Genomic DNA, 15321 nt, shown 5'->3' with positions numbered 1-15321 from the left:
GGGCAGCCACTTCCAAGAAATACTTGGCGGATGATTTGACGAACCATCTGTCTATCACTGTCTATCATGGGCAAACTTCAATGAATCAGAAGCCATATGAAATAATAAATACCATATTGGTAAATCAAACTCGTACTGAAGCCAGTCTAGAGAAAAACATCTTTTGAAGAACAGCCTTCAGTGCCCTTTTTTGTTTTTCTTTTAATGAAATATACTCTCCAGTTCTGATGTAACTGATGCTGTAGCAGCGTCTACGCTAACTTAAGCTGCTGGCGAGTCCCAACCGCTGTGGTTTGACCACAAGCCAAAGATGGATTCGCAAGCTCACATAATAATGTGATTTTGCTGATCCAGCTGCCTTGCAAGGTAAGGCTAACTGAGGTAGCATGTAGACTACACAATGACTAGCGTATTTTTTACAGATTAACCAACTGAGATATAGGCTAATGTATTAAGATATACGTGTACTGGTGAGCAGATTTAGTTTCCTTTGGAATGAGCCATTGACTGTTTCCAGTCTTAATGCTAGGCAAGTTAGCTTTGCTATGTTCTGCAGGATGAGACGTTGGCGCGATGTAGCGTGGGGAGCATGCGTCAGCCAAATGCCAATGACTGGCGTTTTCCTAATTAGCAAACGCTCCCCATACGTTGTCTTTCCAACGTAGCTTCTATTTGGCGCGCCAACATCTCAGTATCGGTATCAATCTTCTTCTCGGTGAGAAAGCCAATACATGTATTTCCAGAAATGTCAATTTATACCCTGAACACCAACAGAGTGGCTCATGAACTTGTACGTATGTATGTATGTTGGTGAAGTGATGTGAAGCTTGCAGTGTCAGAGGGGGGCTCGTGTTGCCACGCTGTTATGAGTGACTTCACAGACATAGAAAAGTGTCAAACCCCGGGACGTTTGAGCAGGAGTACGGGCGTGCTGTTGCAAAGGACTCGCAGTTTGATTTCAAAGCTGATCCCCTGCTGTGATATGTTGTTAGTGGGGGGGGGGACGGGGTTTACTGGCACTTCTTGAATAATGATTCCTGAATGAAGTTGTAAGGAGCATGTGTGTCTGTGTACATTGATGTGTCCAAACCAGTGTGTAAAGGATTGAAACATGAGAATTAAAGGACTGTGATATGTTATCTTAAATGCTTCCCTAAACATAAGTCCCCCAGAAGATATTGGACTTAATATAAAAATATTTTCCTTAGGCCTGAAACACGTCGAGCTTTTAAGACACTGAATATAGTATTTAGAGTAATGTTTGCTCACCTAAAATGCATGCGTGGCTTGAAATCAATTGCCTTACTTTAGTCCTTGCATATTACAAAAAAGGTTCCTTATTGAAAAGATCATAGTGTGTAGAACCCGTGTGTTGTTGTACTCTACAATCCTTTTGCATTTTGCAAAATTGATCTCCATTGATTGCAATGGTTTTAACTCCCCCACTGTCCTCTGTGTCTTCTGTAAGAGGAGACAGGCGGTCCTATAGGATTTACTGTATGTTTGTATTTGTTTTCAGCAGAAATGACTCTTAAATGTGATATCTCTGACCTTTCTTTTAAGTGTAATTAACTCCTCTCATGTTCTCGTCAAACAGGAAATTAGATTGAAATGATGCAAAACTTCCGAGCCCACACTTTCAGTGCATAACGCGGGTGAACATAGCAGACTTTGGATCACAGCGCTGCATGATTCGCAGTGAAGTTGTCAGCATGAATTTAATGGGAAATTGTTAAACACTGCTAGTTTTTATTCCAGTCGACGCAGTATTTACTGTATTCACAAAGGAAAATCAGCTCTGTAGTCAACAGTAATTTGACTGTAAAATAGCGCCATTAAAATGTCACGCTCCGCAGCTATTACAAGCCCCGTAATAAAACAATTTGTTTGAAATAAGCAGAGGCTGGAAATGTTGTTAATGCTCATCTTGAAGGCTTTTGATGGTGCTAATGGCATGATCATTTATTCAGCAAAGCTATTATTTCGTTGCGATCACAGTATGATGCATAACACTGTACTCGTTCCAGTTTCCTCTGAGGAAGAGTGCGTGAACTCCTTTTGTGAGACTGTTAAAGCCGCTCGTTTCAGGAACAAAATGTATTTACATTAATTCTGCCGGGGCACATTGGAAATGCGGGCCAGTAAACAGCTGAGTGGCTCGGTAACAGAATGATGTATTACTGCCCTGCTCGGCTGCTTCTGATCTTTAACAAGAGTCACACTGTCAGCCTTGATCCGGAGCTCGGTTTCCAAATCTGCCAGCGTGTGTGCCTGTTGTTTCTTTAGCGAGAAGACGGATGATGCTGAGCCACAAACTGCTTTCAGAGCTCTGATTTCAAAGTGACTTGAGGCGTCTGTGATCCACCGTTATGTTGACCTTCGGCTCTATCGACATCGACATAATCCTACACCTTGGTCCGTGTCTCATGTTGCTTGCATCGTGGTGTAACATCCAGTTAATGTATGCAAATTCATTCTGTTTGCAAGTTGCACATTTATACCAATGATTGTACTTTTATATTTATGTAATTAAAAGTAAAACCTATATGAAACAAGAAGGGGTTCCATTAAACACTGATATTTACTGATGTTTCTTTGGTTTTCTTACTTCACAATTTTAATGTTTATGGACACTGTATCCATTATGTTTGGGGTGAATAACGACAGAATCTGGCTTAAGTGAGGCATCCCTACGTGCCTTATTTCTTAGATACTCCTGTTTAAATGCCAAGTCACACATATTTGAGATTTTGAAAAAGTTTCTCACTTGAAATTGTGACTTGCATGTTGACATGAAGGGTTTCTTGAACACTTGTTACTGAGGAAGCTTCAGGAGACTTGGATGTCTTAGAGTGAAACACTTATTGAAGCATGATCGAGGTTACTTTCTGAGTATCTAACCCTTGCCACACCCATGATTCTTACTAAATGTCCAAATAAGGTTCATCCTCTTCACTCATCTATACATATGTAAGGATTTGTTTGCTGATATTGGAATCTGAACAAGAAACTATACTAATGTAAGTAATCTTATATCACATCGTGTGATCCTCAGGTCTCATTTAACACACACTCATAGCAGACAGTCTGTTTCTATGTTAGAGTCTGAAGCCGTGAACATCACATATAATGCCCTTTGGTTGCCCTGGAGACTGAGATGGAAACACAAAGGTGAACTTGCTCTGAAAGAGACTGGTTACTGGTTAAGTTACTTTTAGTCTTTAGAAGTAAAATTCCTTCACAGAAGCAAACACTATTCAGAAATCAGGAACTTGTAATGTGTTAATTAGTGAGCTTTAGAGGGGAAGGTAGGTGATTTTGTAACCTTTGGCCAGAGCCAGGCTTGCTGTTTCCCCTTATTTCCAGTCTCTATGCTAAGCTAAGCTAAGCTAAGCTAAAGGGCTTATAATGCTGGCTGTACAGTAGTGTCATATTAGGTCTACACACAACTCTTAGAGAAAAATAACAAGTCAGCATATTTCCCAAAATGGTGAACTGTTACTTTAATGACTCACCAATCACAAAATGTATAATAAACACATTAAATAAATTAAATAAATTTGAATAATTTATGCCTAGCAGCTAGTTGGCATCTAAGAACTGATTCAGCAGAGCTGCTCTGTTGTTGTTAGCAGTGCTGGGTCAGGCATGTGTGAGCTGACCAATCAGAGCAGACAAGGTATTCAGGCAGGGGGGCCTTAAAGAGACAGGAGCTAAAACAGAGTGAGTGAGGGAGATACAGAGCTGCAGCACTGAAGTGTATGAGAAAACTGATGTGTTTTTTGAGGACTAAAGGGAGCATAACATGTCTCCTTTAAGCCTCTAAGTTTAGAGCTGTAAAAATGTCACCAACAGAGAGGTTTAATAACTCAGCAGTCTTAAATCCTGCTAGTTTATTTGAACAGCAAATGTCATGAATTTTTTATAGACCAGCATCGTATATTCCATGTGAAGACAGACACGAGGGGCCTTTTTCCAACTTTGATCATGTTCATAAATGCTCAGTTCACATTGGTTAACAGTGGTCCTCAGCACTCTGATCAATCAGCTTCACTAATCCATGTATTTCTTTAAGACGTTATTCCACCAGAACACGAAGAGCTTTACTGGAAGTTCGTCGAAACAGCGTGGATCTCCAGTAATGGGTCGATCAGGATGTTAGTCATAAAGGGGGACCTGTAATTGCATTCATTATTGAAATGAGTCTGATCCCAGCAAATTATGCGGAAAAACAACATGCATTATCTCACTGCACAGGGGTTAAGAGGAGTCTGCGCTGAGGAAATGTGCCCCACAGTCTGTGCTCATCAGTAATTTTCTGTTTAGCAAGAAGCCAGGTTTCTACTATTAGCAGCGGCATTAAACAGTCCAATATTGTTGTTGGAGGAATTAACACCCACCTAGAATGACTGCAGTGTTCCCTCTCCGTATGCTCGACCACGTTTGATCAGCAGGGCTTTTGTCTTGCTGGAATATCTGCGTGTTGCCAGACTTGTTTAAAATAACTGCTTCTGTTTCCTACGAGAAAAAGTCCACCTGTACTGCAACACATCCAATTCAGCTTTGATCTCCTAAAGACTTCCCAGAGTTAGTCAGGGGGAAACAATTATGTATCTTCTCCTTGTTTTCCCCTTGCTGGGCTTATACACAAACCTGTCTGTCACATCGGTACAGTGTAAACAGCGTGATTACTCCACTGGGAGATAGGACTGCAGCAAAGCCTCCTCCAGCAGGCTGAAGTGTTTCTGCTGGGACTCAGCTGGTGTCACAGATATCTGCCTCAATTCCTTCACTGCAGGAGAGAACTCTGATTTCCTCCTCCTTTCGTCAAGGACTGTTCTCGCCGGTCTCTCTGCATCTCCTCCCTGTTTCTCCATACTCCCTTTTCAGTCAGTTTTCAATGAATAAAATACGAACATCCCTCTTTTGAAATCGGATCAATCTATTTCTGGAAACTGAGGATATGCATAGATACAGATAGATACTGTCTGTGTAGGAGGAGAAAAATTATACTCCAGCACTTCCCTGCAGACACACTGCTAAAATGTCATTTATCTTCATTTTAAGATTGTCACAATCGATTTGGTCGGCAAGCTGTTAAGAATCAACTCTTCTCAAAACCTTGTCAAATGAAATAATTTGTACAATCCGTCTTGAGAGGGGAGAGCAGTGACAGGCATTAACAGAGTCAAAGTGGCAGTAAGGTAGTACCACTGAAGTACCAGTGAGAATCACAGAGTCTGGATCATTAAATGATGACATTTGAGACCACTTTGTTTTCTTTTATCCCTTTTTACAAGAATTGTCTGAAGGACATCTATCGGCTTTTAGAAGAGAACAGGAGGCCCGACTGTTCAAATAAAGAGAAAAGGTGTGAGTTTTGAAAATAACGACTGTAGAGATGTCTGCCCTCTCTCAAATGTAATGGAACGAGATGGCGCTTGACTTGTGGTGCTCCAAATGCCAAAAGAAAAAAGTAAAAATCCAACAGCAATGTCTCTTTCTTGAAATCGCGACAAGGTTACTCAAGATAATCCACAGACCTTGTTGTGAGCAGTTTCCTGTAGGAACTACTTTCTTCTGGTATCACTGCGCAAAAGGAAATCTACTCATGAACGAGAGGCTAGTTAACCAAGCTAACTAAGCTAGGTAATGTTAAAGCTCAGCCGAGGAGGATGCAATTAATGTTTGCATCCTGAGCTTGTCACGAGCGCGAGCCTCTCGTCCGTGAGTAGATGCAGAATTCCTCCTGCGTAGGGATACGGTCGGCAGGTGTAGCTCCGTAGCAAGGAAATAGTTCCTACATGAAGCTGTTCACGACAACTTCTGTCCCATCTGGTTCTATTAAATACGAGGGATCGCAGACATCTCTAAGACTGATATCTCCAAAACTCAGCAGCTCTTTCCAAAACAATCTATATGGATTTATAGCACCACAGGTAAGAGGAAAAATATGTGGTTTTGATTTTGGGGTGAACTGTCCCTTTAAAGGATACATCTGTTGATATTCAGTGTTTTTGTTATCACATCCCTTGAAATGACTAAACCTGCAATGAATTGATCCTGCTGACAAGTATTTCTATGTCTTATCCTCTGTACCAGAGAGCTCCATTGTTGTCCAGAAACTATTAAAAACACATCAGTGAGCCACGCTGCGGCACTGACTGATGTCTTCCTTCATTACACATAAACATTAGCAGCTGAAAATAATCCCCAACAAAAATCTTATGTCCTCCTTTGAGTAAACTTTTCTAAAACCTTCAGTTTTTAACCAGTTTGGACTCACAGACTCAGGATGAGCAAGCTGAGCGGGATTTATTGTAAAGTGAAATGAAAGCTGAGTCGGGGATTAGTAACGAATGAGAGGCGGGAAGGTGATGAGGGTAAGAAGAAGCCCACAGCAGGTGAAGCGAGGCTAGGAGAGCAGCAGGCAGGTAGGCAGGATGAGCAAGGAGGTATTCAGTGAGTAAAAAATGAAAACACAAGGAATCAAAGAACTGGAGCGAAAGGAGGCCTTAAGTTACGTACCAACAGGGGCGTTATTGACGTGAGGGCACACGATGCATCCAAGCTTTGGACGCCTGACCAAAACAGGCAACCACGCAAACACTCAGTGGCTGCACCCGATTGTACGATCGCCCCTCATGTGTCGTGTGCTGATTTCAAACTGGACCGACATGGCGGCTTGTTTGGAAACTTTCTCTTACATCTATTGAAACCCAACGCTCTGCTACCAGAATGCATTGCATGGCTTCCTACATAGACAATGAATGGGACAATGGATCCTGTGGACACGTACAGTTAGCACCACACAAGTCGAGCCGACATTGAGTGAGCAGAGAACCGGGGTGTAAATACTGCATGCTGATGAAACGATGAGGAGCGTTTGAGCTGGCTGTTGCACAGCGGACCAGGTGAAGTGCAGCGTGGTCGTCATGCCGAAGGGAAAACAGGAAACACAAAAGGAAAATGGGGGGAGAGAAAGGAGCCTTGGCCAAGACCATGACAAAATATCTGAATATTTCCTTTTTTATTATTATAATAATAAAGACTTACATCATCAGTAGGAATAAAACGGCTCACAGGGTAGAGAAGTCAGAACTACCACATCGTTGGTTTGGGTCTTTTAATTAGATCTGTTGACAATAACAGCACCGCCAGCTCCGTCCTATACTCAGAAGTAAGGCAGCAAATAAGTCAGCGCTTGGACTTTCAAGGCTTTTCATTTTGGTGCTCGGCTGTGTTCATTAAAATGTTTTCTCAGACTTTTCATTTGGATTAAGATCTTGAGAGATGAAAAGAAAAATCAAGCTGTGGCTGCATTAGATGTTCTGTGAATTAATTTAGTCTCCCCATGTTGAAAAGACACTCTGATGTCCAAAAAATGTATAATGTTGTCTGAAACGTTGCTTTGCATTGATTGAATCTTTGAAACAAACAATAAAAAGAAAGACTCTTGAAACTTTAACATCACCAGGCTCTACACTCTTTATGTTCATGTCTTAACCTGAGGCAATAGTACATTCAGACGCATTAAGAATCACTTTAAACCTCTTCTTATAGCTACATGCTTCTCATGTCGAGTACCTTCTGTTTCGAGTTATTCAGAATGCACATGGGGAAGTCTGCAGAAGAAGCCTGCGGCGCTTTAATTGTATCTGAAGAGGCCGTGAGTGTCTGAATTAAAGGCAGAGTGAGAAATCAAAAGTCTTTGTAGAAACGTGACATTTACATGTAGAGGGGCTGAGCAGCCTGAATGATGAGGCAATTACCTTATAACATCTGCTTTTTCAATTACCATGGGAGGAGAGGAGGAGGGAGAGAGGGGTTAACAGATAAGGGAAACTCACCGGTTCAGCTAATGAAGTTTAATATGATCTCTTCGTCAGATTAGAAACGCAGCACTGTTTACTACTGCAGACATTCTTCAGAGTCAGCACGCTTAAATGGAATAAACCACGCAGTTCACAGCAGATAAAGTTAGATGAATACTAATCGAGCGCTGAGGAGGGGTGAGAAGGAAACCTTTCAGCGATAAACACCACAGTGACTCACATGGAGAGGAGATTTCGAGCGAAAGCAAACTTCGAATGGTTTTTCATTATCTTTAGTGGAGAAACAGGTCCAGATTCTTCAGAAAATCCCCCGCCGTCTGTGCACTGGTGTGATTTTAGTGGAGCCGTCTGCAGAAACCAAGTGTTATCAAGGTTCACCACTCTAACATTTGAATAAAATGAGAAGATATTGGTACACATAGGCCTGATTTAAATCCCTGTGAAGTAGGGTAAAGGCTCCCTGGGAAATCTGAATTTTCCCCAAAACTGGAATCAAGACCCGGAGACTAAATGTCAAACTAAAATAATTAAAACGTGGGAAGAAAGAGCTTCAAATGAGCCAACGTTGAGCTTTCTTCACAGGTACAGACAGCGTAATAATAATACTTTTATGCAAATCCCTCACAGAGATTTCCATTTTGTTTTTGTGTTTTTCTTATTTCATATCACTTTATTGGCAGACTGCCTCTGATATGTCAGCGCACTGACCAGCAGGTGCATTTCATTTTGGAAAATGCAAAGCAAAAATAAACTTTAGTTCACTTTAGTTTGAAGTTTGGTGCTTTGACAAAAAGATGTTGAGTCTTTACAGCGGTGGTTCCAATTTGTTTAAAGCAACATTATGTAACTTTTATACCTTAACATAACAGCTTGAAAATCAAAATTGTGGTTTTCTGACATCATGTAAAAGATAATTTGACGTTTAGCTTCAGGAGATCTTGTTCTTTTCCTGAGGAACTGTCAAGCAAGTGGTACGTTAAATCTTTTTAATTAGTTTAGATGGAATCTGCATCTAAAATGACAGCTGTGACAAAACAAAACTAAAAGAGAACAAAAATATGAAGTGTGAATCAGAACAGACTTTAGTTCAACACTGACAAGAAGACAAACATCAAATTATTTGAGAGACGGAAACAATTCCACAGCTTTGAGATGGACACTGAAGTGTTTCTAAATCTCCTGAGTGAATAAAGACAAAACAAACAAATTGTGTTCTGAACGTGGGAGAATTTAAATTGCAAATCAGTCTGCAGTGTGCACAATTTTTGGTGCATCTCAAGGAAAGCAGAAATCATAGCCGTGATGGAAAACTACATAACAGCAGGTATTTTCTCGCTGATCTTTTTATTGTCACGTTTTTATCCGTGTGGGTGCTCCAAATAACCTCGTTTGCAAAGACTCAGCGACTAAATGCAACTAAAAATAGACAAAATTGTTCATACTGCACCATTGGGAGGACAATGCACTGTACATTCAGATATCTTTCTCAATCTCTCTTCTTCCCCATTCTCATCTATGCTAATCTCCTCTCTTCCCCTCTGTCTAGAGAAATAGATACTGCAGTTGGAGTTAAATCTGCTGACTGCACTATCACTCCACTATCAGCCACCGTTCCCACTTCACTTCCCCCTGAGGCGGCTGAATTAATGCGCCTGAACCTCACACATTCATGGTGTTTCAATAGGTTCAGTGGCAGAATAGAGCAGCGGAGGGACGGACGAAATCACTGAACGGATGGCAGCGAGGGGGCAAACTGGCAGCAGGCATTAGTCATTTGGATTAGGACTTTTAATTGGTCTCCGTGAAGTAAAAGTAAAAAAAAATGGAAAAGCCTGTGATCATAAAATCTGTCTCATGTCGGTGTAAAAAGTGAGAGCAGCAACAAAGAGAGAAAGCCGGTCAGCCTATTATGCAGCAGAGCAGAGGAAGAGGAGAGATGAGAGGAAGGAAGGCAGGAAGAGAGGAAGGGCTGAGTTGTTATTTCATGTTGTTTCTCTCCATACAGTCCCAGCAGTGCATGGGAATCACTCTCTACACGAGCCTGATGTGCATCCTCATTATGCTAAGAGGAGTCCCGCAGAGCCTGCTTTCGAATAGCACTGCTTCAGGAGCAGTCGGAGAGGAAGAAAGACCCCCAGGAGGAATGAGGAAGGGTTTGGTTTTTTTTTAATAAAAAGCAGGTAAGATGATGGTGGTGCAGAGAGGGTTTCACTTCTCTTGTCAGCTTTGTTGCTCTAACCCTGAGATTTCCACAGAGATGGTTGCTAAATTTAAATATGAGTATTTCTCTTTTTCAGATATTTGCTCGTTCTGATCCAGTCTTACAAACCTTCACCGCACTGATGGTAATTCAATTCTCACAGGATCCCACTGTCAGTGGTCGTTGTGACAGACATTCTCATAAACCAAATTAACCTGGTGCCCACTGAGGTATTTTAGCATTTCACATTCCCAGTGGTAGTGTTAATAATAGTAGTAACAGCTGATCATAACATTTAACACAAAGTTAAAGGAGTAGTCCAACATTTTGAGAAATATATTTATTGGCTCTAGAGTTAATTTAGAATCATTAAAAGCCTCAAGGATACTTGTAAAGCGTGGATTCCTTGAAATTTGCTATTATTATTATTATTAGTATTAGTAGTATTGTTATTATTATTATCATTCAATTGATATTAATTGTATTGCCTTTGTTGGCCACATTAATGTTAATAAGTCCGCAGAATTAACATGTTATTAAGCTAAAAGAACTAAAAACCATCATATACAGTACATATACATGTACATGTACATTGAGGAGCAGGTTAGCTTAGCGTAGCTTAGCAAAAAGACTGGAAACAGCGCGAAAACTGCTAGCCTTCCTCTGTCTGAAGGCAACAAAATACACCTCTAAAGTTTACTAATTAGCGAGTTATAATTCCTTTCCTGATTAATCCATACTAAAACAATAATGTAAAAATAACAGGTTGTAGGGGTACATAACCCTGTAAAACTTTAATTTTGTCATTTTTACAGTGAGGTTTTTGATTTTTTTTACATATTACAAGATACAGTGTGTTCAAAGACAGAGTTTGAGCCTAGCTGGCTATTTCCCCCTGTTTCCTGTCGTTGTGCTAAGCTAACTGGCTGCTCACTGTCGCTTCATATTTAATGTATGCACCTGAAAGTGGTGTCAATCGTCTTGTCTAACTGTGAGCGAGGAGGCTAATAAGCTTATTTCTCTGTCTTTGAAAACACCCAAGGGATGACGGAGGTAATCTGCAGTTAAAGATATTTTCATGTTTCAAAGCTGCACCAAACAACTTTGGAATTTGGCAGCACCAGTCAGCAGAAGATTAGAGTTTTCAAGGACAATAAAATATGTTTTAAAAAGTGATCTGTACCACTGCACCGTTCAGCTTGCTTTCTGCTGTTTGGGAGGAAATGTTTTGCTGCTGACATGGTTCAATTTGTCACTTTCTGTGTACAAAAAGAAATGCCCTCATGACATGATGTGGGATGGAAGGATCGCCCCCTTCACAGCCCCAAATAGGCAGATGAGGTGAGTTTATTTTTACACATAAATCCTGCGTGGAGCAGCTTTAAGATGTCCACATCAGCAAGATGTATCATTTAACAATGTTATCCGGGGCTGCACCTCGATTTCTTTCTTGCCCACTTTATTTCACAAAGCACTTGACAGGGCTCAAACAAGCACATGCTTGTGAAAATGTACTTCAAGAGGATTTCTGTGCTCTGAATATAAATTCTTTATGAGTCTTACACAGTCTGGTGTATATTGCTCTCTGGCTCGAAGCCACGCTGCTCTCGGGATAGTGCACTGAAAAGGGTGAGAGGTGAGGGAGCCCTTGACATTATAAAACACAGTTTAACATTGACAACAGATGTTCGGCGCATCGACCCTGCCTGCTCTACACTGTTGCATCAGCCTTAATAGTGTGCCTGCTGGGCAAACCACCACACTGTGGTACACAATACAGGAAGGAGGATTAACATGCAAAGCAAGAAAAGGAAAGTGCAGTATGCAAAGACAAAGAGGCAATTATGATGATTAAAGAAAGAATTTAATTAGTCAGAAAATTGTCTCTTTGGCACTTTTTGCTCTGTTTAACACGTCAAAGCATTTCCTTTTAGTCTCAGTGAGAAATACAAAAGCGAGATTTAGAAGAGATGATTTAGTTAAAAATTGATTTCCATTTAAATCTCCTGCTGAGAAGGACTTTTTACAACCAGCAGCGATCTGTATAATTCATAAAAACACTCCCATACTTGATGTATTCGATCAAGTTTTCTCATGCCAAATACTCCTCTCTAATGCTTAGTATTCATCGGTTGCGGTGCACACTAACTCAAGGTTGAAATAAATGTCTGCTCTGGCTTCTCTCAGCCGGACCAAACAACTTTATTCTCTCATGGCACACCTGAGCATTTGTTTTTAAAGCAATTAGCTGTGAGTACCTTTCAATTAACTGTTCCAGCATTGACCTTTAGCTGTTAAATCACAACAGCATCGACCCAGAAAGCTCCACAAATACACAGCAAAGCTTAATAACCATGCAAGGCCTGGAGCTTCACCAGGAGGTCTGTGAGCTGCTGTAAATATTGTAACTGTTTGAGCAAACTTCCTGTCCGTTTCACAGGTAGAAATCTCCTCCCTGCTCTCTGCGTCACCACACGAACACAATGAGCAAGAGACTCTGACATAACCTTTACCTCATAACCACCAGAGAGATGTTCCTGGCATTAGCCTAGCTACAACTGCTGCCAACTTATTTATGCGTGGCACTAAAGGTTATTGTTTATCCAGTTTATTATGAAACAGAATTTTATAAAATATACGCAGTCGGCGGTCGCTGCAGTCTCTTTATCAGCGAGGGTGTCCTTGACCTGAAAAGCGTTGACGACCCCTGATGTAAGATATTTAACTGTCTATGCTTTAAACACAAGTAACTGCATTCATTCTGCTCAAATATGCTCTATTATCAGTAGTTTTATATAAAATATGGATATTTGTCTCAAAACAGACAATTAGATTTGAACAATGGCACAATAACTTGGCAGATTTAGTCTGAATTAAAACAGCCTCCTGTAACAACTGCTTTGTAAGGTTTCATAATGCTGTCTTAATTAGACGCTTTCCATCACCCACACACCATATGCCAAAAAGTCATAAGTGGGCGGATGTCTGGCTGTTTTGAATATGTAAGGCCACCTTTTTTTGTTGTTTACAGGAATATTTATTTACTCTCTACTTCCACAACAACATAAATATATGCAGCTAGCCATTTTTTGAGCAAGTTTTTGTTCATCACAACTGGGAAGAACATTTTCAGCAGGGTGTCATATTTCAGCTGAAGATTTCTGCTGAAACGAGGTCACTGGGTGCGATGCTGACTCATGCCTTAATGTTTGCATACCGCTCCTTTTGTTCCTGTTCATCTAAATGTGTAATAGTGCGACATCTTAAGCAATAAGACCACAAAATCAACATTTATGTGCCATTCTGATTGTAATGTATTAACACTAAGATGACAGGCTGATGAAAGCATGTAGTTCAGTGTACTAAATTAGCCCATGTTGCAAAGGAGCTGTAATATCTGTACTGCCTTCCCCGGGCTCGCCTGTAACAAGTGGATCATCAGATAGAGGCTATTGCTCATGAAGCCTCCAGTACTCTACTGCCCTCTGATGATCATATGTGGCTATTACAGATTGCACCACATGATGCACCACACACCAACTGATTGAATTTTGCAATTGTAATATACAAAATTATTCAACCCCCATGCATTTTAGATTTATTGGCAAAATTTAAATTTTTTCAGGTGTTTGCAATAAAACAAATTACACAAGAACAGTTTAAATAGTTAAATAAAACTAATATTACAAGGATTTTATCCAAATTCAACACTAAATCCTACTTTCAATGACTACTGCAGTCTCAAAAATATTCAACCCCCTGAATAGAATTCCTCATAAGAGCACACATTTGCAAATCAGGTGTTGTCTCAAGCACACCTGATGCAACCAATCAAGGGCTTCATTAGTTGCATCAGGTGTGCGTGAGATAGAACACCTCAAATACCTGGTGTGTTGATGGTGACGTTTCATTGCATGTTAGAAATATGGCTAAGTCAAGAGAATTGTCCAAAACGTACAGAGAAGAGATCATTGCCTTGCACAAACAAGGAAAAGGATACAAAAAGATAGTAAAGGCACTGAATGTTCCTAGAGATACAGTTGGAAGCATAGTTCGCAAGTTTAAAGTTAAAGGAATAGTGGCTACACTACCTGGACGTGGCAGAAAGAGGAAGCTATCAACTTCCAACAGGATAATGATCCCAAGCATACCTCAAAGTCCACCAAGGCTTGGTTTCAGAAGTCCTGGAAAATACTAGAGTGGCCATCACTGTCGCCTGACTTGAACCCCATTGAAAATCTCTGGTGGGATTTGAAAAAGGCGGTTGCAGCACGCAAACCCAAGAATATTAGTGAACTGAAGGCCTTTGCCCATGAGGAATGGGCTAAGATTCCTCAGGAACGCTGCCAGAAGCTGGTGTCTGGCTATGCATCATGTTTACAGCAGGTCATAACAGCAAAAGGGTGCTCTACTAAGTACTAAAGATGCTTGTCATGAAGGGGTTGAATAATTTTGAGACTGCAGTAGTCATTAAAAGTGGCATTTTGTGTTGAATTTGAAGAAACCACTTGTAATATTAGTTGTGTTGAGCTATTTAAATTGTTCTTGTTTGATTTGTTCATTACAAACAGCTGCTAGTTAGTCCATTTTGCCATTAAACATAACATAACTCAATCAAAATGCAATTTGTATGTATGGTAGATCCTGTCGTGTCCTTCTTTCATGGCCTTGTTCTGTGTGCTGTTAACTGTACGAACATGTATAGGACTACTGTATTTTTGCACGTGTTGGTTCCATACATGACTCTGACAGACATGAGAAAGACACCGGAGCTCATAAAACGGATGATGAGGAATTTGTTTTGTTTCCGTTTCAATGTTGCAGCATTTTTGATTCCTCATTCAGAAGTCTGGCGTTTACATGTGGCCAAAAAATGTGCTCACTGCTCAGAAAAGGTTGAGAAATCCAGTTGTAAGTAAGTAGCCTACATTTACTCAAGTACTTTAGTTAAGTACAAGTTTGACTTTTACTTTATTTGAGTATTTCCATTTTCTACTGCTTTATACTTTAAAGGCAAATATTGTACTTTTTACTCTACATTTATTTAAGTTTACGAGTTACCAAAGAATTGCATGTTTGATTGTAAATAATTTATTGGCAATCAGATTAAAAAAACATTGATTACAGTAAACATTAAAAGACTAAATCTTGACCAATAGTATACAGTATATAAATAGCCCACATGTAAATATACAGTATGTAGCCTATAATTTACTTTTACTTGTACTTAATACTGAGGTACATTTATTATTTAATTCATTATATGTGTTGAATCACCAGAAATTG

This window comes from Pagrus major, chromosome 15, assembly GCF_040436345.1.
Source record: "Pagrus major chromosome 15, Pma_NU_1.0".
NCBI classification, from domain to species: domain Eukaryota; kingdom Metazoa; phylum Chordata; class Actinopteri; order Spariformes; family Sparidae; genus Pagrus; species Pagrus major.
Note: the sequence above shows the minus strand (reverse complement) of the source record.